Source organism: Ovis canadensis, chromosome 2 (genome assembly GCF_042477335.2).
Source record: "Ovis canadensis isolate MfBH-ARS-UI-01 breed Bighorn chromosome 2, ARS-UI_OviCan_v2, whole genome shotgun sequence".
Taxonomy (NCBI): domain Eukaryota; kingdom Metazoa; phylum Chordata; class Mammalia; order Artiodactyla; family Bovidae; genus Ovis; species Ovis canadensis.
This window is the reverse complement of record NC_091246.1, coordinates 12,461,741-12,485,046: the sequence shown is the minus strand read 5'-3', so window position 1 is coordinate 12,485,046 and position 23,306 is coordinate 12,461,741. Positions and strand designations below refer to the sequence as shown.

The 23,306-nt window shown below is 43.3% G+C and overlaps 1 protein-coding gene and 1 long non-coding RNA gene across 4 annotated transcripts in view; one reads left to right on the top strand and one right to left on the bottom strand.

The window, feature by feature from the left end:
• LPAR1 (lysophosphatidic acid receptor 1) overlaps positions 1-3,728 on the bottom strand; it is a 164,937-nt gene extending 161,209 nt beyond the window's left edge. Inside the window, exon 1 of one of the 3 annotated variants that reach the window (XM_069575448.1) lies at positions 3,093-3,728. The gene's annotated coding sequence lies outside the window, so the exon portion shown is untranslated. Of the gene's footprint in view, positions 1-2,009; positions 2,807-3,092 lie in introns of those variants that run through there. The other 2 variants (XM_069575447.1, XM_069575449.1) reach the window with 2 other exon arrangements.
• On the top strand, positions 1,755-11,023 carry LOC138433227 (uncharacterized). The gene is made up of 3 exons (XR_011254210.1): positions 1,755-1,990; positions 3,181-3,329; positions 9,331-11,023. It is a non-coding gene; the product is annotated as an uncharacterized lncRNA (long non-coding RNA).
• The last annotated feature ends 12,283 nt before the right edge of the window (positions 11,024-23,306 follow it).

The following is a 23,306-nucleotide window of genomic DNA, read 5'->3' as shown; positions in this document are numbered from 1 at the left end:
AATGACACCATATACTCCACATAGGTTGCAGCTTCCCTGACTGAGCATCTGAAATAAGATTCTTGGGCCTAAAAATCATGAACTTCAGACTGACCGCCATTGCGTATCAAAAAGGCTTACCAAGTGAAAGTTTTACCTTCTTTGAATTTTTCAGTAGGTCTTAACAGAATAGATTCAGTAAACATTTGCAAAGTTTATGGTAAAGTCTTTTTTTCTTAAACTCCTTTTCAGAAAAGGTTAGCTTCAAATAAAAATAGATGTTTTAAACAACAGGTGTTGAAAAGGGTGGCCACTTACATCCCCATGTCTGGTATCTTTCCCCATCACTTGCAGGGATTCTGAGATCCACGGAGTGCACAGAGCCGGGTGCTACCACTCATCTCCAGACAAGGATGCAAATGGTAAATTGGTCAGGTCAAACTAGGGACTCCAGGTCAATTTTACGGTTAAGTAGGCTCAGCCACTTTAAATAAAATGGGTAATAGAAGACTGGAGTGGGAAGGGAACAGGTACTACTGATGTCCTTGTGGATGAGGAAAACTGAAAACAGAGGAAAAATCAACTCCTAGCTGTTTTTTTCCCCTCCTGGCATCTCCCACTGCTGGTTTTCTTACACCTTCTCAGCCTGCTTGCCCTCCCCCATACCTCCCAGACTAACGGTTTATTCTCCCCTTTACTCACTTCCTACTGTTCTAACATGGGATAACCACCCTCCAGTTTCTAGTTATCGCAAGGAGCTGGAAGGAACAGCAAAGATGATCAAACCCTTCCTTCCATTTTCCAGATGAGGACACGGGCAAGGGAGGACTAGTTTACCCAACTGGCTAAGGTCGCACCGCTAGGGGGCGTGGTGTGCCTGTGGCTCATTGTGCTAACCCAGTCCTCCTGCTGGTCCTTCAGCCTGACCCTGCCACACACTACTTCTTTCTCTGGCTACTTGGCTTCTTTATCCTCAGATTAAACCATATCAAGAAAAACGCAGTCTTAATAATGGTGATCGTTATTCACAATTTTGCTTTGGGGACAAATATTCTCCAGTCTCCTTGAATTGGAGAATCAAGGGCAGAAACAACCGGATGACATATGTGTGTTAACACAATTTAGTTCCGTCCAAATAAGCATAACTCCAGTACACACCCTTTTTCCTTGGGGCTTTACTACTCTTCATCTATCAAGGGAATAGTTTCTTAGGAGAAGGAACTTTGCAGGTTTCCCAGTGCAGTCTCTCTATAACCGGAATTGAAAGCTTTGAATCACAGACCTCCCGCTTCACGGTTATACGTAGGCTGGGCAAATGACACTTGAGCAAATAGGTGAAAAACTCGGACTGTTAAAGCCTGAAGGAATAGAGGATTTTGCTCTCCTAACTGCAGTTACTTGTTTCAAGATTCATGTTTGTAAATATGTGTTTATTCCAATAGAAAACAACGCGTTCACAGTGAAACTTTAACAAGCCAGCGCTCACTGGAAACCCACGTTTACAAAAACTCCATAGATTTCAACAAAAAGGAAAAGAAAGAGAAGTAGCAGCAGAGAGCAGGAATCTCAGGCCCCAGAGTGAAGGCAGCAGCAAGTCCTGGATACCGTCATTCTTACACATCGAAGTCCAAATGGCAGCAAAGAAAACCAGAATAAATGGTAAATCCATTCACGACAAACTCGTCCTACACACACACACACACACACACACACACACACACACACACAAGTAGCCCGTCGATTTCAAAACCACCAACTCAAAGCCAGGTCCCTCCCTTGCTTTAGACTTCCCAGTTACTTGATAAACGTGTTTATTAGGCGGGTGAGCAGAAACTTAAGCTTAAAGTCCTCCGCCGGGAGAGACGGCTGAGTGGGGGTGAGAAGCAAGTGGTGCGGGAGCCCGGCGCTGCGGGGCGCGAGGACCCCCGGCGGCCCAAGGCCACCCGGACACGGCTTGGGGAGGACGTAGAGCGCCCCCCGCCTGCCTTCTTGTGCCCCCACCCAGTCCCAGGTAAGCGGGGACCACCTACGTGTCACTTGGGCGGGTCCCGATCGCAGGCACAGCGCACAGCGTGGGCCCCGGAGCGCGCTGGGGACCGGAGGGCGGGGACCCCGGGCGGCTGCCGCAACTGCTCTCCCTTGGCTCGGTCAATTGGTTGGGGAGGCCGGCAGCGCCTCGCTCCTACAGGCTGGCCCGCGGGCATAGACACGCACCCACACCCGGCACAGGCGCGCGCGTATACACACACACACACACACAAACACACACACAAACACACGCACCCACAGCCACAAAGCGCGTCTGCTGCCGGGAAGCGCGATCCCGGGGCGCCCTTTGGCCGCGGAAGGGACCCGGCGGCCGCAGGCTCTGCGCTCAGAGGGTACCGTCTGCCCGCGCCGCGCCCGCGCCTTTACCTGCGCCCGCCGCCGCCTCGCGTCCGGCTCCCGCCGCCCCCAGGCTGGCCTCAGGCTGCGCGGTCAATCCCCGCAGCCCCCGCCCCGCGGCCCGCCGAGCCCGGCCCTCCGCCCGCCCCTCGGCCGTCGCCCGGAGCGGGGCCGCCCCCTGCGCCCACCCCGCCGGGGTCCCGAGCGCGGCCGGGAGGCCGGGAAGGGCTCAGCAGCGGGGGGGGACCCTGGCCGCCCGACACCCGGGCGGGCTCCGCTGGGGGACAGGGGCGTCGCGGCTCGGGGAGCGTCTGCCGCCGCTCCGCCCGGAGTGCTCCGGCTTTGGCGCGCTGGCAGGGGCGGCGGGGGAGGGGGCGCCGAGGGAGGGCCACGGGAGCCGCGCCGACGCCGGCCGCCTTCTTCCTCCGCCTCCTTCTTTTCTGCTGGCTCCACGTAGCACAAGTCAGCAAGTCCTGCACCTCCCGACTCCCTCCCCCTGGCTCATTCCCTTACCTGGCGCGACGCCCCCCGAGCCCCGACCCTCGGCGCTCCTCCTCCCCCATTTAGTTGGACTTCCAGCCCCGTCTGCAGGGCGGGGGCGGAAGGTAGCTCAAGCCTCCCATTCATCATCTTCCCAGCGCCCCCCACCCGGAGAGAACCCACCCGCGGCCCGAGACCCTCGGGCCTCCAACTCCAGCTCCCCACCCCGCACCCGCTCCCGCGCTCACCTCTGAGACCGGCAGCTTGCGGGACTCGGGTGGCCACCCCCACACGTTGCATTTTCATTTTGTCGCTCTTTTCTTCCCACTTGAAAAGCTCTGGAAGACATCGCCGGGCCCGCGGAAACCCTAACGTCTGGCCTCTCGCGTTGTTCGTGTCCAAACTTTCCAGCAGGCACAGCTCTCCCAGCGCAGCTTTTAACTCGAGGCTGCGAAGAACGCGGAGTCAACTTTGCTGCCCGAAAGGTGCACACGTTTCCATTTCTGAGTTTGCGACTGACTGGGTCTGCAGACTAAAGCAAGTGTGACTGTGCGCCCCTAGTTCTCCATGTCCATGATTATACATTTCTCTTCCGCTTTCCCAGTTTGCACTTGCACTTCGCCAAGAAGTGCAAACTATCAATTTTAGAAGAGTAATTAAGGGCGGGGAATACACACCTGAAGGTGTGGGCGGGAGCGGTGCGGGACTAAGGCCTGGGGATCCTTCTCCGGAAAGAGGCAGCCGGAGAGACTCGCCCAGGTTCTGAACACCTCCCAGTCCACGGAGGGGGCGGCCACAGGGAGGACGCGAGGGCTCTCCTGCCGCGCCACCTACCACCTACCACCCCTGGCTTTTAGGAGCGTTGGCAGTCTGCCTCTGGCTTCACTGCTAAAGGCGCTGCACAACAAAAGTAGCTGCTTACAAGTAAACACTGCACTCTGGCCTGAAATGGCACGTGGGGGCCACGCCAGCGGTATGGTAGGAACTTTGGCAGGACTGATCCAACTACCTGTAAGAAAGAAAGGCAGAACCGCGAGGGAGGGCTGCGTTGATGCCGGTCACTCGGTAACCTAAGGCTTTGCAGAAAAGAGAGGTCACTGGGAACCGCAGCGAGTGGGGAGGGGAAGATTTCTTGGTATACTTTCGAAGAGAACGTGATCATCTCCCGCAAGCGACTGCTGAGAACCTTGGGTGAGTTGGTCTCGTGGTTTTCACAGGATGCTCAAGGCTAAAAACCTGACTGCTCGTCAGTTACTATCTGAGGCTGTTTCCTTTTTCAAACAATGTATCAAATCCCCTTTGTTAAAAAATCAGCTTAAATGACTGCCTTCTCCCCTTTCCTGCTGCTGCTGCTAAGTCGCTTCTGTCGTCCCCAATTCTGTCCGACCCCATAGATGGCAGCCCACCAGGCTCCCCCATCCCTGGGATTCTCCAGGCAAGAACACTGGAGTGGGTTGCCATTTCCTTCTCCATCTCCCCTTTCCTACCAATTTATAATTTCTTTTATAATAGATAATGTGAAAAATTAGAGATTTTAATACATGCACAGTGCTAGTATGTTCATTTACAGCATGCAGAAAGTATATAAAAACATCACATTGTGAACAATGAGAGCTGATCTTAAACTCTAATACACCAGGACGAATAGGAAAATATCCACTATATAATCTAAGTATAATACAAAGTATATATTGGTAAGAAAAGAAAGAATATACTTGAAAAGGACTTTTGTTTTCAACTATAGCTCTATCAACTCAGAAAACTCACTTAGCTAATTTTTCTTTCTACTACACACTCAGTATTTACTGTTGGGTTTCTCAATACTAAGACTTCTATATGTAGTGAAAAGAATACTTTAAAATTTTGTTGAATTTTATTAAAAATATTTATATTAATTATAGCAGTTCAGTTAGTTGAGTCGCTCAGTCGTGTCTGACTCTTTGTGACCCCATGAATTGCAGCAGGCCAAGCCTCCCTGTCCATCACCAACTCCCAGAGTTCACCCAAACTCTTGTCCATAGAGTCTGTGATGCCATCCAGCCATCTCATCCTGTCGTCCCCTTCTCCTCCTGCCCCCAATCCCTCCCAGCATCAGAGTCTTTTCCAATAAGTCAACTCTTCACATGAGGTGGCCAAAGTATTGGAGTTTCAGCTTTAGCATCAGTCCTTCCAATGAACGTCCAGGACTAATCTCCTTTAGAATGGACTGGTTGGATCTCCTTGCAGTCCAAGGGACTCTCAAGAATCTTCTCCAACACCACAGTTCAAAAGCAACAATTCTTTGGCGCTCAGCTTTCTTCACAGTCCAACTTTCACATCCATACACGACCACTGGAAAAACCATAGCCTTGACTAGACGGACCTTTGTTGGCAAAGTAATGTCTCTGCTTTTGAATATGCTATCTAGGTTGGTCATAACTTTCCTTCCAAGGAGTAAGTGTCTTTTAATTTCATGGCTGCAATCACCATCTGCAGTGATTTTGAAGCCCCCCAAAATAAAGTCTGACACTGTTTCCATTGTTTCCCCATCTATTTCCCATGAAGTGATGGGACCAGATGCCATGATCTTCGTTATGTGAATGTTGAGCTTTAAGCCAACTTTTTCACTCTCTTCACCCTCATCAAGAGGCTTTTTAGTTCCTTTTCACTTTCTGCCATAAGGGTGGTGTCATCTGCATATCTGAAGCTATTGATATTTCAGTAAATAGTATCAAATAATCATTTAATTAATTTACAAGTTAATTATTTCCATGTTTAGGCCTTCCTCATAAATCAAAGGTAAAGTGTGAATGAGTTTCTTGTTGAGCCCTCAGCTTGAATGTTTCCAATATATTTATTTATTTTTTCCAATATATATATTTAACTTCACCTCCAATATATTTATTTCAGGAATATGGCTGCTGCTTTTTTTGCCTACATATTAACTGACCAAACTGCTCTCTGGTCCTTTCTAACATCATGAGGAATTCTGTCCACACAAGATGAGTATATAAAAGTTCCAATTTATTTGCTTGAAGAATTTTTATTTCCTGTTTATTGGCCTACTGTCCTACTGTGGCCTAGAATCAATAAGCAAAGTACAAGGTCAGCCTGGACAGACTTATCTCCCTGACATGTGTAGGCCTGCCTGAATGAGACTGCTCTGCACCCAGGTTTCGTTCAGTAACTTTAAAATCAACTCTAGGTTGTATGCCCATGTGTAAACAGAGAGAGAAAATGAAATCCAATATAGAATCCAGTTCATTACAAAGATTAATCCATCAAAATAAGTATTAGATTCCAAACAAGTCAGTTTTCTCATCTGTAAAATGGGATGATAATACTAATTCAGTCTACTTTATTGGGTTCCAAGCTGCCTTTATCAAAGTAAGATAATATATTTGAACAGACTTCAGACACAAAAGTAGGTGATGTGATTTCAACAGAGATGCAGAAGGATATCTTGATTATACTCTCTTTAATGTTTTTATCTTTCTGCGGCCCTCATGCCATTCAAACTGATTCCCTTTCTTGGATAGGCAACTTAATGCTTTCGGTCCTAACCTTTCTCTCTTATCCTCTGCCAAACAATGTTTCTCTAGATCTGTTTCTTCAAATGACTTCAGCAGAGTCACAGACCCAAAGACAGTGGTGCTGTCAAACATGAGAAAAAAATATTTTTAGCAAAATGAAGAGAATCTGAGTGGGGAATACTTCCAGTCCAGTTTACGTTAATATCTTAAAGGATAACAGTAGACTTTGTCAGGTTATTGCTGTTACCTAGTGGTCCAAGGACTATAATTTGCAAAGCATTTAGGACTGAAATACCGGCTGTCACTACTTTGGGCTCTGTTATTTGTTCAGAAGGGGCCACTATCATGCCACTTCCCTCTGCCTCCCCACATTTCTTCCATCTGGCAAAAAGCCTTTGAAATTTTTTTACTAGAGAATAATCAAAACTATCAGCAAAAAAGATCTGTTGGAAATTTTCCCTCCAGTCTATGAATGCAGAAAGTATATTCTGGTGAAACAATACCCTGAGAGAATTCAGCCTGCTTGGGAAAGGTTTTCAGGTGCCTCTCAGACAGAGGTTTCTTCCTTTTTAAAATGGTATATTTATGCCTCTCTGGTGTTTTTCCCCTTGACCAGAAAGAAATCATTCTCATTCAGAAACCTTTCTATTTGAAAAGGCCAGTGGCAGAGGAGGGTGAGGTAGCCAAGTGTAGTAACAATAAATAAAACTCTTCAGGGCAGTAGCAACATCAGGAGACTCTAGGAATGGGGAATAGGAGGTGGGCTTGTGTGTGCAGCAGCCCTGCATTAGGACCAGACTGCAGTGAAATGAGAGCCCTAAACAGAGCAACTCTCTGCGCACCATTTTCTTATCACCTCTTTCTGCATGAATAATCTGGGTAATGTCTGAAATAGATCAAGGTCAAACAATCTTTTTCTTGTAGTCTCCTTCACCCAAATTAAAAGCTTTTGATCTAAAATGATGTGGCGGTTGGGTGTGGGGAGGGATAAAGAAGAAAATATATGTGTGTATTATATATATAATTTTAGAGCTAAAAATAGACCTAAATATAAAATAAAATCATACGAAGTATCACAAAACAAAAAGTTAGTTCTATAAAGCAGTAATAAAATTAGTGGATTTATAGGTGGCACCACTGGTATAATCTGCCTGCCAATGCAGGAGATGTAAGAGACACGGGTTCGATCCCTGGGTCAGGAGGATCCCCTGGTGGAGGGCATGGCAACCCTGGCATGGCATTCCAGCATTCTGGCCTGGAGAATCCCATGGACAGAGGAGCCTGGCAGGCGACAGTCCATAGGGTTGCAGAGTCAGACATGACTGACGCGACTTAGCGCACACACACGGTAGACTGATAGTGGGAAAAGAGAGAAAAGAAACAAGACGATGATTAAGATTATAATTATATTTTTGCCATGACGTCATGGTAAATAAATGGGGAAAAAAGTGGAAACAATGAAAGACTTTATTTTCTTGGGCTCCAAAAATCACTGTGGATGGTGACAGGAGCCATGAAATTAAAAAGATGATTGATTTTTTGGAAGGAAAACTATGACAAACCTAGACAGCATACTAAAAAGCAAAGACATCACTTGCCAACGAAGGTCCATATAGTCAAAGCTATGGTTTCTCGAATAATTATGTATGGATGTGAGAGTTGGACCATATAAAAGGCTGAGCACCAAAGAACTGATGCTTTTGAAATGTGGTCCTAGAGAAGACTCTTGAGAGTCCCTTGAACTGCAAGGAGATCCAACCAGTCGATCCTAAAGGAAATCAACCCTGAATAATCATTTGAAAGGGCTGATGCTGTAGCTGAAGCTCCAATACTTTGGTCACTTGATGCGAAGAGTCGACTCATTGGAAAAGACTGTTGCTGGGAAAGATTGAGGGCAGGAGGAGAAGGGGGTGACAGAGGATGAGATGGTCAGATGGCATCACTGACTCAATGGACATGACCTTAAGCAAATTTGGGAGATAATGGAGGACAGGGAAGTCTGGCATGCTGCAGTCTGTGGGGTCACAAAGAGGTGGACACAGCTTAACAACTGAACAACAACAGTACACATTGTAACAGAGGCAACTACTATATCCATTCTTGCCTTTTAGGACACCCACTAGATTCAATTTCCAGCCTCTTTTGCAGTTAAATTAAGCCCACATACCTGAGTAGAGTGAAAAAGTTGGCTTAAACTCAACATTCAGAAAACGAAGATCATGGCATCCGGTCCCATCGCTTCATGGGAAATAGATGGAGAAACAGTGGAAACAGTGTCAGACTTTATTTTTTTGGCCTCCAAAAATCACTGCAGATGGTGACTGCAGCCATGAAATTAAAACACGCTTACTCCTTGGAAGAAAAGTTATGACCAACCTAGATAGTATATTCAAAAGCAGAGACATTACTTTGCCTACTTAGGTGCGTCTAGTCAAGGCTATGGTTTTTCCAGTAGTCATGTATAGATGTGAGAGTTGGACTGTGAAGACGGCTGAGCGCCGAAGAATTGATGCATTTGAACTGTGGTGTTGGAGAAGACTCTTGAGAGTCCCTTGGACTGCAAGGAGATCCAACCAGTCCATTCTGAAGGAGATCAGTCCTGGGATTTCTTTGGAAGGAATGATGCTAAAGCTGAAGTTCCAGTACTTTGGCCACCTCATGCGAAGAGTTGACTCATTGGAAAAGACTTTGATGCTGGGAGGGATTGGGGGCAGGAGGAGAAGGGGACGACAGAGGATGAGATGGCTGGATGGCATCACTGACTCGATGGACGTGAGTCTGAGTGAACTCCAGGAGTTGGTGATGGACAGGGAGGCCTGGCGTGCTGCAATTCATGGGGTCGCAAAGAGTCGGACACGACTGAGTGACTGAACTGAACTGAACTGACCTGAGTTATCTCCTGTAGAACTTGAGCAAAAGTGACTTCTGTCGATTCTAGGATTACCAAAGACCCTTCTTATGTGTGTTCCCTCAGGTTCTCTGTCCTTTCTGTTGATGAGGATGGTGATGCTCACGCCAACCTTGGAAGCCACCAATCAAAGATGGCAGGCAGCCAAACTCCTGATGCTTGTATGTCCACATGGAGCCTCTCTACAAACGTGAACATCTCTCTGGATTTTCATATGAAAAAGAAATTTTTTGTTCTTTGAGCCACTATATTTGGGAACCTTGGCTTAACTTATATACATATATGTATATTATAAATACATATATATATACATAGACATTTTGACTCTAATCTCAGGGGTTCAATGATACCCTGTAACCTAGACTGTGGCTTGATCTGAGAAAAGGAGAGATTTCTGATGACCTGCCCTCTGGAATGGGCATTTGTCAGAAGTGGGCACATTAGAGATGTTATAAACTCTAATGTACAAACTCTTTCTACAAACTCTACCTCAAAGCACTGATTACATTGAACTGAATGCCTCTGCCAATCCCCCTGACTTCTCTGACATCATTTACTCTGCCAGAAGAAGAGGCAGAGTAAATTCCACAGATTAAATGATAACTATGCACATTAACGGAAGACTAGTCAGCAGTATCAGGACCAGACTCCTGATATACAGAACAATATGGACGAATCTCTAAAACATGCTGAACAAAATTAGACAGATCCATAACAGTGCATGCTCTACGATTTCATTTCTATGAAGTTCCTGACCAGGTAAAACTCATCTGTGATGTCTGAAACAGAACAATGGTTGCCAAGGGACTGGGGATTGACAGAAAAGGCACACGAGGAAATTTCCTGGGGTAGGAGAACTATCCTCTATCTTGCTTTGTGTGGTGGTAACATGAGTGTACTAAGTGTACGAACTCATTGAGCTGAACATTTAATGTTGATGCAACTGATTATTTGTAAATTATACCCAAATAATATACTTTAAAACACAAGTATAATTATCTGGATATATCCATACAATGGTATTTCTAAGGCAAACTATTATGGAATAATACTTAGCCACCACATACATCCTCTGGGGGCTACTGTTGTGAATGAACATACATAAACACTATGACATCCTAGAGAATGATTGTACTCTTATATAAAACTGAGATATACTATACACATGTCCTAAGAAAAATTAACTTTATAATAAACAAGTCAGGATAAATTATAAGTTCCTACTACATAGCACAGAGAACTATATTCAATATCTGATAATAACCTATAATTAAAAAGATATATATATGTATAATTGAATCACTAGTATACACCAGTAGGAGAAAGCAATGGCAACCCACTCTAGTACTCTCGCCTGGAAAATCCCATGGACAGAGGAGGCTGGTAAGCTGCAGTCCGTGGGGCTGCTAAGAGTTGGGCATGACTGAGCAACTTCATTTTCACTTTTCACTTTCATGCATTGGAGAGGGAAATGGCAACCCACTCCAGTGTTCCTGCCTGGAGAATCCCACAGACGGAGGAGCCTGGTGGGCTGCCGTCTGTGGGGTTGCACAGAGTCGGACATGACTGAAGCTACTTAGCAGCAGCAGCAGCAGTATATACCAGTATCTTACACAACAGTGTAAATCAACTATAGTTCAATTTTAAAAGTTTTTAAATAATAAGTAGATTATTCCTATGTATGAAGCCTGTGATTTTCCATGGCTACTATTCTAATTTTATGTAACCATAAAATATATAATTAATAGCATGTATCGTCTGGCTTTAGTGAATATGATAATTATATGACCAAACAATTGACCAAATATGACCAAAATTTTGAGATTTTTATTCTATATTTTCTTCTTCCTGTATTTCCACTTTCCTTCTCTCACTGTTGAATAGCCGTATGTTCTGTGCTCATTGCTCAGGAAACTATGTAACAAAAGAGAAAACAGAAAAACCAAAAATCTTTATAGAAAAACCTAACCTCGCAGATGAGGATTTACAGGCATAAACCGCATGTATAGACCTGAAGGAAAAACAATACTCTTGGAGTGTGAGAGCAACAGAGAGAGGTCTGTGTATCCTGAGAACAGAGGGCTGCCATTACAAAGTACTACAGACTGGGTAGTTCAAACAACAGAAGTTCATTTCCCACTAATCTAAAGGATAGAATCCAAGATCAAGGGTTCTTCCCTCTCAGGCCTCTGTCCTAGGCCTGCAGATGGTGATTTGTCTCCAGATGTCTTTACTTGGTCTCCCTCAGTCTGCGTGTATCTGTGCCCTAATCTCCTCTTATAAAGCCAGTCCTATTGGACTAGCATCCACCCTTATGACCTCTTTTTACCTTAATTACCTCTTTAATGACCCCGCCTCCAAATACAGTCACATTCTGAGGTGCTGAGGGTTAGGATTTCAAGGTAGGAAATCTTATTCATGATTGCTAAGAACCTTTAGCCACCCTGTATCTGCACCATGGGAAGATTACAAATCTAGAACAGGAATTAACTTGATATAAAATATGGCCACAACCTTGGGAGGACTGCTTTACAGGTAAGACATGACCTCACAGAGGTCGCTGCTAATATGCAGAATACAGAGGCACAACGGTTGGGGGTAGGTAGGTGTGCAGTTGAAACAGTAACACAGGATACTTTAAAAACCCCTGGGAAGATGCAGTATGATCAGGAGGAAGGAAGTAATAGCAATTGAGCCTTGATGTAATTTGCTGATGAGGTTAATTTATCTCCAATTTCTGAGAAAATATCTAGAAAAAATATCTCTGAAAAGTTATCTAAAAATCTGTTTCTGAGAGCTTAAGTTTCTAAACAATGAACAGCAATAACAATAACTGGACTTCTTCCCAGAGAGAGATCTGAGCTGACTTGTAGGAATTTACACTAAGAGGTCATACATAGATCTGACCCACTAGGGATAGGTTTTGACAAGAGTGAATTACATTGAGTATCATAATCTATTCCAAGATGAACTGGAATGAACACGATCCTCTCCCTTCCATAATTCTTCCAGCTGGTAAAGGAGAGGGGCGAGGTGGAATTCCTGCTCATCTCCACGAGCAGGAATGCTGAGCCAACCTTTGTCAGCAGCACCAAGGACACATGAATAAAGTGGCCACCATGGCGAGAGGGAGGCTAAGCGTCAGTACGACAGAACTGACTCCCACTTACCAAAGCTGATCTCTCTAATGCTGCTTCTGAATGTCCACACTGCCAGCAAAGGAGACCAAATCAAAGCCTGAAGTACAGACATAGCATGGACCAACTCTGAACCTCTGGTCATAGTTCAATTGCTCAGTCGTGACTGACTCTTTGTGACCCCATGGACTGCAGCATGCCAAGATTCCCTGTCCTTCACCATCTCCTGGAGCCTGACTCGTGTTCATTTAGTCAGTGATGCCATCCAACCATCTCATCTTCTGTCATCCTCTTATCTTCCTGCCTTCAATCTTTCCCAGCATCAGGGTCTTTTCTAATGAGTCAGCTCTTCGCATCAAGTTGATCAAAGTATTGGAGCTTCAGTTTCAACATCAGTCCTTCCAATGAATAGTCACTGATTTCCTTTAGAATTGACTGCTTTGATCTCCTTGCAGTCCAAAGGACTCTCAAGAGTCTTCTCCAACACCACAGTTCAAAGCATCAATTTTTCGGTACTTAGCCTTCTCACATCCGTACATGACTACTGGGAAAACCATAGCTTTAACTATATGGATCTTTGAAGCAAAATAATGTCTCTGCTTTTTAATATGCTTTCTAGGTTTGTCAAAGCTTTTCTTCCAAGGAGCAAGTGTCTTTTAATTTCATGGCTGCAGTCACCATCTGCAGTGATTTTGGAGCTCAAGAAAATAAAGTCTGTTACTCTTTCCCTTGTTTCCCCATCTATTTTCCATGAAGTGATGGGACCAGATGCCATGATCTTAGTTTTTTGAATGTTGAGTTGTAAGCCAGCTTTTTCACTCTTCTCTTTCACCTTCATCAAGAGGCTCTTTAATTCCTATTCGCTTTCTGCCATAAGGGTGATGTCATCCACATATCTGAAGTTATTGATACTTCTCCCAGCAATCTTGATTCCAGCTTGTGCTTTGTCCAGCCCGGCATTTCACATGATGTACTCTGCGTATAACTTAAATAACCAGGGTGACAATATATATAGCCTTGATGTACTCCTTTCCCAATTTTGAACCAGTCCTTTGTTCCATGTCGGGTTCTGACTATTGTTTCTTGACCTACACACTGGTTTCTCATGAGACATGTATGGTGATCTGACATTCCCATCTCTGAACCTCTAGTATGAACTATTTCGTAAGGAGACCAACTGGTAATTTGGTGAAGGTTGACTAGGTTGGGCTTCTTTCATCCTTGAAGAGTTTGTGGTTCATTTTCACAGGAATAGTTATCTATTAGTTTGTGGTTCATTTTCACAGGAATGGTCATCTATTCTGGATATGCCTCTCCTGCCCTCAAGGGTATCAGCCAGCATCACTATCCAGGGCTTATGGCATGTCTGATCCACAGGATTGGAATCCCATACAACGCTGGACCAAGGCATTCAGTTTGCAGTGAAGAAGGCACAAGAATGGACCATGTAGTCTTATCACATACTACCCCACCCAGAAACTTCCAGTGGAGGGGATGGAATGTCTTGTTGAAGACACAGCTGAATCACCAACTTGGAGACAGTAGCCTGCAAGGATGGAAATTATCTTTTAGGATGCACTGTATGCATTGGCACAGAGACCTTTATGTGGTGTCTTATCACCAATTAGGAAAAAAAAAATGGGTTTGTGAAGTTAGAGGGTGGAAGCAGAAGGAACCCCAAGGACCCCACTTACCATCAGTCTCAATGACCCACTCTCAGACTTTGTGCTTCTCTTTACACAACTCTGGGATCTGCAAGATAGAAGTTCTGAACTCTTAGCAGTGTCAAAAGTCTTACAGCCAAAGTCTCATTGAACTACAAGCTATAACTACTGCCTGGGCAGTTTGGGATTCTTTTATGTAAAGTCCAGCAGATATGAAGTATAATCACCATTTTTAAGGGATATATCACACTGATAATTCACAGGAGAAGGCTATTTTTTGTCAGTTACATCTAATAACTACTGTTACTTTACAGGGACAGGGAGGAAAATGTGTGGAATTCACGTGACTCAGGCAGGTACCTCTTGGTGTATTCCCTTGCCCAGTTGTGGGTGTAAATGGACAAATACAGCAATTAAAGAAGTGTGTGGTTACTAAGGACACAGGGTCACACCATGAAGTAAGTTCCTAGGACTACTGGAGATGTTAGCTGAGAGTGAGAGAAATTTAAAATGCTTAATGGGGGGAAGGAAGGTAAATACCAGTGGTGGTGGCCCCGAGATGCACTGCAGCGGTGAAGGCTATGGTTAATCCCACTAAGCTCTGATTTCTAAGTTTTTCCTCAGGAAGAGAAGCCCACTGTGTGTGTGGAGGTGCTGCTGCCTTCAGCAAGTTTGGAGAAGCAGATCCACATGGAGCAAGCAGTGGCCTATGGCAGACGTGGAGATGCGCCATTCAAATCCATTCTAAGAAAAGAAAACTCATGAGCCAGCTGCAAAGGGTGTGGTTAGTGGATGGTGTATGGCTTTCAGCACTTCGAGGGTCCTCTGTAGCTTTTAAGGTGAGGCCACATTCTTATTAGGGCATCCCTTTAGCCAACGAGTGAGCAGGATGATAGCCAAGATTACACTCTTCTCACGGTCAGCCCTGGCCAGTGACTGGGCAGTGGTGTGGTACAAGGATGCAGCCATTGCTGTCTAATGAGGGACTTTTCTGATGGACCATCTTTGTTCCCCAAATCCATATTGGGCGAGTGAGGACTTCACTGGGCCTCCATCAGAGTCGGGTAGCTCCCTCTGTCCTCTCCTGCTTCTCCTCCTTTTCCTTTCAGAGATGGTACTCCACAGTCAGCCCTTTCTTTGTTTTCCTACCTCAGCCTCAGCATCTACATAGAACCCAACCTGCACAGGTAATCTTCCACAGTTACTGTCCTATTTATCTTTAAATGATCGCCATATAATAGTCTTCTTGTCGAGATTTTCAAATTGCTTGAAACAGAATTGTTAGAGTCTTCACCGTTTATCCTAGCACTGTAGATAATGTATGTGTGTTTTACTGAGTTGCTTTGCTAAGGGCCTTTTTAAACTCTTTACAAAAAAAGAAACAGATCTAGGATGGATTTATCATTTCTATTCATTTTCTGTTGTGTATCTCATTAGCTGTTTTGTTCATAGTTAAATCCTTCCTACTGACTTCCTTTGGTTTATTTTGTAAATCTCCTTAGTTTCTGGTGCTGAATGTTTAATTAATTTTTTTTTTATTCTTTGTCTTCAATAAAAAAAATTTTCATTATACTTTTCTTTCAATTTTATGTGTTTATCTCTTTTGGGTGTGCTGAGTCTTTGCTGCTGCACAAGCTCTTCTCAAGTTGTGGCGAGTGAGGACTGTTCTCTAGGTGCAGTGGGCAGGCTTCTCATTGTAGTGGCTTCTCTTGTTGTGGAGCATGGGCTTCAGGAGTTTCAGTGCATGGGCTCAGTAATTGTGAGCTCTGTCCCAGGCTCTAGAGGACAGGCTCAATTATTGTGGAACAGGGGATTAGTTGCTCCAAGGCATGTGGGATCTTCCTGGACTAGGGATTGAACCCATGTCTCCTGCATTGGCGGGTGGATTCTTTACCACTGAGCCACTAGAGAAGCCCCAGTAATTTTTATCTGCTCTCAACTTGGTACACAACTCAGTCCCTTGGACTAATTGTTACATTTCTCAAAAAGGCTTTATAGTAACATGTATTTAGTCTCTGTGTATCTTTGAATATTTTCTGTTCTCTTCAAAAAAAGAAGAAGTAAACCGTTGGAACCTAGAAACTACAAATCTACAGAAATAGGTCTTTATATAATACATGTATAAGTTGTTTTATAACTTTATACAATACGTTCAGAAAACGTTCTTCTACTATATAGTTAACTGTGGCCTTTTCTTTATTTGTTATGTCTCCTTCAGGAATAGCCTTATCAATACACAAGCTCTTTGTTCTCTGGTCTCTATTCAGTTACTCTCATGTCATTTTTATCTCTTTGCCTTTAAAAAAAATCTTTCGCCCTCCATCTTAGGAGAGCTTATAAAGTGTGAAATCCACTTGATTGATTTTATTATCCATAGTTTATTTTTCTTTCTAATTCCTCTAATGTAGATTTTATTTACATTGAATTTTAAATTTTTGTGCATGTCTCCCTTTTATCCTTACAAAAATCTCTCATGCTGTTAACATTTTATATCAAACTGCCCTTTTTATTATACCTGTTTTCACCTCTTAAAACTCATCTTTTTACACTCTATTAAAGGTATGCCTCATGCAGTATCTAGCACTTAGTAGGGGCTTAGTAAATACTTACTGGATTATTAATCTTAAGTGAATGAATGAACATTCAACAGTAGGTCAAGTTCTAGTTCATTCAAAGAAAAGTGAAATGTCATTATTTCTATGTTCCGAGTTCTATTCAAAATCAGTTGTTAAAATATGATAAGAAGATGATCTCATATTTAATTTAAATCTGTTTAGAAGCGATAATAGATTATCAGCAAGAATGAATCCAGCCTATGCCACAAGACACTTCTTTTTGAAAAACTGCCTTCAAGAAAAAACTTATTACTGAGATGCTGAAATCTCCTACCCTCTCTTTTGCACTCTACAAATATATCTCAAGTTCCTTCTTTCTCTGTTCTCTTGGAAAAAAAAGTTCAAATTTGAAACATTAACAGTGGAACAGTTGAAAAAAATAATAAAACCCTCTTCTGGTAATATTAACCAGCCGCAAATGGCCAGGGTAAACTTCCTTCATGAAAGCTTCTTGCCTAGAGGTGGGATTGGGTCATTATGGCTGCACAATAACCTCCCTGCAAACATATGAATGCCAGATGGTTGGAACTGTTCCATTAAGAAACTGATGTTTTCATTGTTTGGAATTTGATTTTGTAGCTTTCTCCATACAGTGATTTGACTGCAGCATTTAGAAGCCTAGAGAGCTTTCCCATAAATTATTCCACCTCTCGAATGTGAAACTAGGTTAGGCTTATTAGCCTGTTTTTCCATTAATATGTCATTCCCACTTTCTTGCTCAGATGTGGGTAATTTAGGCAGGATTCGTAAAAAGAAAATGTGAGTTTTGTGCCTTAGTGGTTTCTTCAAGGAACTTGCTACTGAATAATACTTCCCTCACTTTGTTTACTTGAATATTTATATATGAACCTTCATTAAAAGTAAATAGTAAGAGCTAACAAGGTTCTTCACTATGCACTTACATGGATCTTTACTTTCAGAGTTCTCACACTATACTAAATATTTTATACATATTAACTCATAAAAGCATCACATCAACTCTGTGAGCTCAATACTATTATTGTTTCTACTTTGTAGATGAAGAAACTAAGGAATCGTTAAGTCAAGTAACTTAGGTCGAACAGGCAGTGAGTGGTAGATGTAGAACTTCAATCCTGGGGGAAAAAAGTCTTAACTACCTCACCCTACACTACATTTACCGTCCCAACTAATCTAGCTTGCTCCAAGGAAACAATGGTAAAACTGGAGTCCCTGTTCAGTCCTCCTTAATGTGAACAAGATTTTGATATTATTGTAGCAGATGTCTTACTGGTTCCACGCCCTTGAGACTATGGTAGGGCGTAGAACCAACTGTCAATAGTGTCAGCTTCTGCTGCATCTTAGAGAGATCTATTATTCTACTTAAGAAATAAAAGAGATTTTCTTTCTTGAAATCCTCTACAAATTACTCTTGCTACAGATGCTTTAGTTTTGGTGTCCCTCATATTCAAGTGGGACGTGAAGTTTTTTTAAGTAATTTATTTCATTAGGAATAAACATGAAGTTACAGAAAATGGAAGTGGGCTGTAAGATGAAAACTGTAAGAAATTACAGCTGCAACACGGCACTTATTGTGATGTAGCTTGTAATCAGTAGGTCCTTGTAAGAAGGCACATGTCTGCCCTCAAGGTGAAAGGACATGAGGACATGTTAATGACAAAATTTGCAGTATGACTGCAGGAGGAAGACTCAGGGAACTAAGTAGTTTAAAGGCCTTTAGAGAACATCCTTATTCAAAGGCAAGTATTTAAGTGTTATCCTATTATAAGACCAGTTTGGATTTGTCAATTTCATAGGCAAAGGGATAGGCAGAGGACATCTGTTGCGGTTTTGTTGCCCAGCATCCATGCTCCCTTCTGCTAACAGCACTCTGAGATTCTACAATTTGTGTTGACTTAAACTTTTCCCCCACAGTGGTAAAGAACCTGCCTGCCAATGCAGGAGACACAAGAGATGTGAGGTCGATCCCTGGGTTGGTAAGATCCCCTGGAGTAGGAGATGGTAACCCTCTCCAGTATTTATACTTGCCTGGAAAATTCCATGGACAGAGGAGCCTGGTGGGCTACAGACCATTGGGTAGCAGAGCTGGACGCAACTGAGCATGCAAAGATGATACGATGAACCTTTTCCTCTAATGTAGTGCTGAGCATTCAGAGCATCCAACTCCACAGTCACTTGATTCAAACATGAGCCAGTGACCCTATCAGAGCCACTGATGTACAATCTTGGATGCTTTTACTTCAGCTGAGCAGAAAGGGGTATATCTTCTTTTCCTGCTATAATAAGAGCTACGAAACTGAAAGCCTGAAATGTTGGAGGCCGACAAGAATGAGAACTTGCCAGAGGAGTAAGCCAGCACTCAAAGTAGCACTGAGAGACAGAGAGAGAATGAGATCACATCCTGATGACATAATCTGAACTCCTGGATCAAACTGTACCTGTATTCTCTCCCTTGAACTTTCATGTTACATAAGCCAACAGATGCCAATATTTATTTAAGCTTTTTGAGCTACCCAAGAAGTTATGGCAGAAGGGGAGAACTGAGAGTCCTCGGCGCCTTTGGAGGGGGTTTGCCTGTGTTCCTTTGTGAGGAGAAACACTGGAGCACTTGATGGAGGCTCTGGAGAAAACAGAAGGCTGAGATTTGAGGATTTCCCTGAGCAGACCTAATCTGTCAGGGCCTTAAAAGAGAGGATCTAGATTGTGCCTTTTAGAAAAGCAAAGAAAATATTCTGGACTTTCACACATAACCCTTGGGGATGAAGGGAAGAAAACATGATTTCAATAACAGTTGAAGTTTTATGGTGATAACTAAAAGGCTCCATCTGCATTGTTGTACCAGACTTCACAGACTTGCCTTTTGGCTCGTAACCCACAAAGATGGCTTTGGGCTCTTACAGAAAGACATTACTGACCTGGGTTTCCAAACTTTTCAAGAGCTTTAATCGCTAGTATGGATTATCTTGGTGTGGCTTGCTGCTAGTGGTTACCAGAAAGCCTTCTTCTTCCTTCAGTTCAGTCGCTCAGTCATGTCCAAGTCTTTGCAACTCCATGGACTGCAGCACGCCAGGCCTTCCTGTCCATCACCAACTCCCGGAGCTTACTCAAACTCATGTCCATAGCGTCGGTGATGCCATCCAAGCATCTCATCCTCTGTTGTCCCCTTCTCCTCCTGCCCTCAATCTTTCCCAGCATCAGGGTCTTTTCAAATGAGTCAGCTCTTCACATGAGGTGGCCAAAGTATTGGAGTTTCAGCTTCAACATCAGTCCTTCCAATGAATATTCAGGACTGACTTCCTTTAGGATGGACTGGTTGGATCTCCTTGCAGTCCAAGGGACTCTCAAGAGTCTTCTCCAACACCACAGTTCAAAAGCATCAATTCTTCGGTGCTCAGCTTTCTTTATAGTCCAACTCTCACAACCATACATAACTACTGTAAAAACCATAGCCTTGAGTAGACGGACCTTTGTTGGCAAAGTAATGTCTCTGCTTTTTAATATGCTATCTAGGTTGGTCATAACTTTTCTTCCAAGGAGTAAGCGTCTTTTAATTTCATGGCTGCAGTCACCATCTGCAGTGATTTTGGAGCCCCCCAAAATAAAGTCTGACACTGTTTCCAATGTTTCTCCATCTATTTACCATTAATTGATCGGACCAGATGCCATGATCTTTGTTATGTGAATGTTGAGCTTTAAGCCAACTTTTTCACTCTCCTCTTTCACTATCAAGAGGCTCTTTAGTTCTTCTTCACTTTCTGCCATAAGGGTGGTGTCATCTGCATATCTGAGGTTATTGATATCTCTCCCAGCAATCTTGATTCCAGCCTGTGCTTCATCCAGCCCAGCATTTCTCATGATGTACTCTGCATATAAGTTAAATAAGTAGGGTGACAATATACAGCCTTGACGTACTCCTTTTCCTATTTGGAACCAGTCTGTTGTTCCATGTCCAATTCTAACTGTTGCTTCCTGATCTGCATACAGATTTCTCAACAGGCAGGTCAAGTGGTCTGTTATTCCCATCTTTTGAAGAATTTCCCACAGTTTGTAGTGATCCACCTAGTCAAAGGCTTTGGCATAGTCAATAAAGCAGAAATAGATGTATTTTGGAATTCTCTTGCTTTTTTGATGATCCAATGGATGCTGGCAATTTGATTTCTGGTTCTTCTGCCTCTTCTAAAACCAACTTGAACATCTGGAAGTTCACAGTTCATGTACTGTTGAAGCCTGGCTTGGAGAATTTTGAGCACTACTTTACTAGCATGTGAGATGAGTGCAATTGTGCAGTAGTTTGAGCATTTTTTAGCATTGCCTTTTTTTAGGGATTGGAAAGAAAATTGACCTTTTCCAGTCCTGTGGCCACTGCTGAGTTTTCCAAATTTGCTGACATATTGAGTGCAGCACTTTCACAGCATCATCTTTCAGGATTTGAAATAGCTCAACTGGAATGCCGTCACCTCCACTAGCTTTGTTAGAAGTGATGCTTCCTAAGGCCCACTTGACTCCTTAATCATGGAATTTTACCTGAAATGTGGACATTCTGCTTAGAGCCCTACTTCCCAGCCTACTTTGCAGCCATTATGATCAAATGATTAGTTCTCACCATAGATGTGGAAGAGTATGAGTGTATGAAATGTAGGCAGCTTTCTATATTATTTGCTTAAAAGGAAATTGCCTGCCCTCCATCTCTTTACTTTCTCCTATCTGGATCCAATTTCAAAGGATTAATGAAGACAACAGCCTAGGGAATGGAGAAGCAATAGGATGGAAGAAACAATGTTCCTCTCACACCAACCTGGACTACTCACCTGTAGACTGTTTCTTGACAGGGAAATAAATGTTTGTTATTTGAGCCCCTGTATTTTAGGACTCTTTTTCCCTAGCTCCTTAGCATCTATTATAATATTGCTGTTTTATGAGTCTTTCCCTATAGCCTTCTCCACTTTTTCAGAGCAGATAGTTTCCATTCTACAATGTCTCCTTAATTACACTCCATCTGGTTAGGGTCTTTTAGTCTTTTTAGGTTCTATAGGCTATTGCAGCCATCACCTTGTTGCTTTTTCCTCAGACCTTGCTCGGTCGTGTCTGACTCTTTATGACCCCATGGACTATAGCCCACCAGGCTTCTCTGTCCATGGAATTTTCCAGGCAAGAATACTGGAGTGAGTTGCCATTTCCTTCTCCAGGAGATCCTCCCAACCCAGGGATCAAACCCATGTCTCTTGCATTTCCTGCATTGGCAGGTGGATTCTTTACCACTGCGCCACTTGGGAATCCCTCTCCTCTAACAATCAAGCTGAAATTTTTATCAAACTATTGAAAACTGTTTCTGCTCAGATGTTAAGAGAGAAGCCCTCAGCTATTTGTATTTCATTTGATTCATATCCGAAAGATTTGCCTGCTTGGATTTTGAAAGGGATATGTTTGTGTCATTCTTAATTACCAGGAAGGCTTCAACTACACTGCCAGTGATGCTCACACTGCCAGTGATGCTCACCAAGTGTTTCAGAACAAAGTGCTGTCTCTCTCACTGTAATTTTAAGTGTAACAAGTAGAAGGAAAAAATGAAAGTTGAGAAATTATTTTTTCCCATAGAAAATCTGACACTTTTCTATTTTCTCAGCTTCTGAAATGCACATGGTCTGATGACTAAGAACCCAATCATCTTCCCTCAAAAGTCAGAGGACGTAATTGTTGAACATCCGTCCATGCGCACTCCACTGCTCTGAGTGATCTCACAGAGACTAGAACTGGATCTCAGAGAGCAATAGGTTGGTGATACTTGCTGTAAAACAAGTCTTTCATGTGACTCCATTGTTGTCTCAATCTCTGTTTTCTCTGTGTCTTCTTGCTTCTTATATTATCAACTGATTAATCACCTTGACTGTACATCTTTGATTTAACTGAAGTGTTTTCTGCTTCTTCATAACTTTAACTTGATGGTATTTTCTAAACTACCTCAAGATCCCTCTATATACCCGTTTATCTTCTGTTCTCCCTGCCACTGTCTGATTCTCACCATATTTCCTCATTTGAACTATTCAGAGTGAGAATCTAATTAGACCAGCTTATGCCTGTTTGGACAAAACCTTTTGGGTCCAGGTTTCCTTATAGGACTGGCTACCTTTAAGTTAATGGCAACCCGCTCCACTATTCTTGCCTGGAAAACCCCATGGACAGATGAGCTTGGTAGGCTACAGTCCACGGGGTCACAAAGAGTCGGACACAACTGAGTGACTTCACTTCACTTCTTCACCTTTAAGTTAGATGCCCTATCCCCTCCCTGAGTAAATTGGTATAGTACTGTGATGTCATGTTAATTGATATTGTCATGAACCATTATACCACAATAATGAATGGAAATGAATATAATGTTGTACAGAGTGGCCAATTCTGGTGTTTATTCCCATACTTGGTTTGGTAAGAACAGTTCAGATATATAAAATGGACAATTCTCTGTAGCAGGCTTCTGAAATAGAGTGAAGTCAAAAATTCTGCTCAGTAAAACTTTCCACCACAAAACCACATGGGGAGGTGGGGGTGTGTGGCAGAGACAGCTCAATATTTCAATAAAACCCCACTCATGCTTAGTCATGTAGCCTCTCCTGTTTCCCACTGGAAACTACATTTCAAACCTGCTGTCAGTT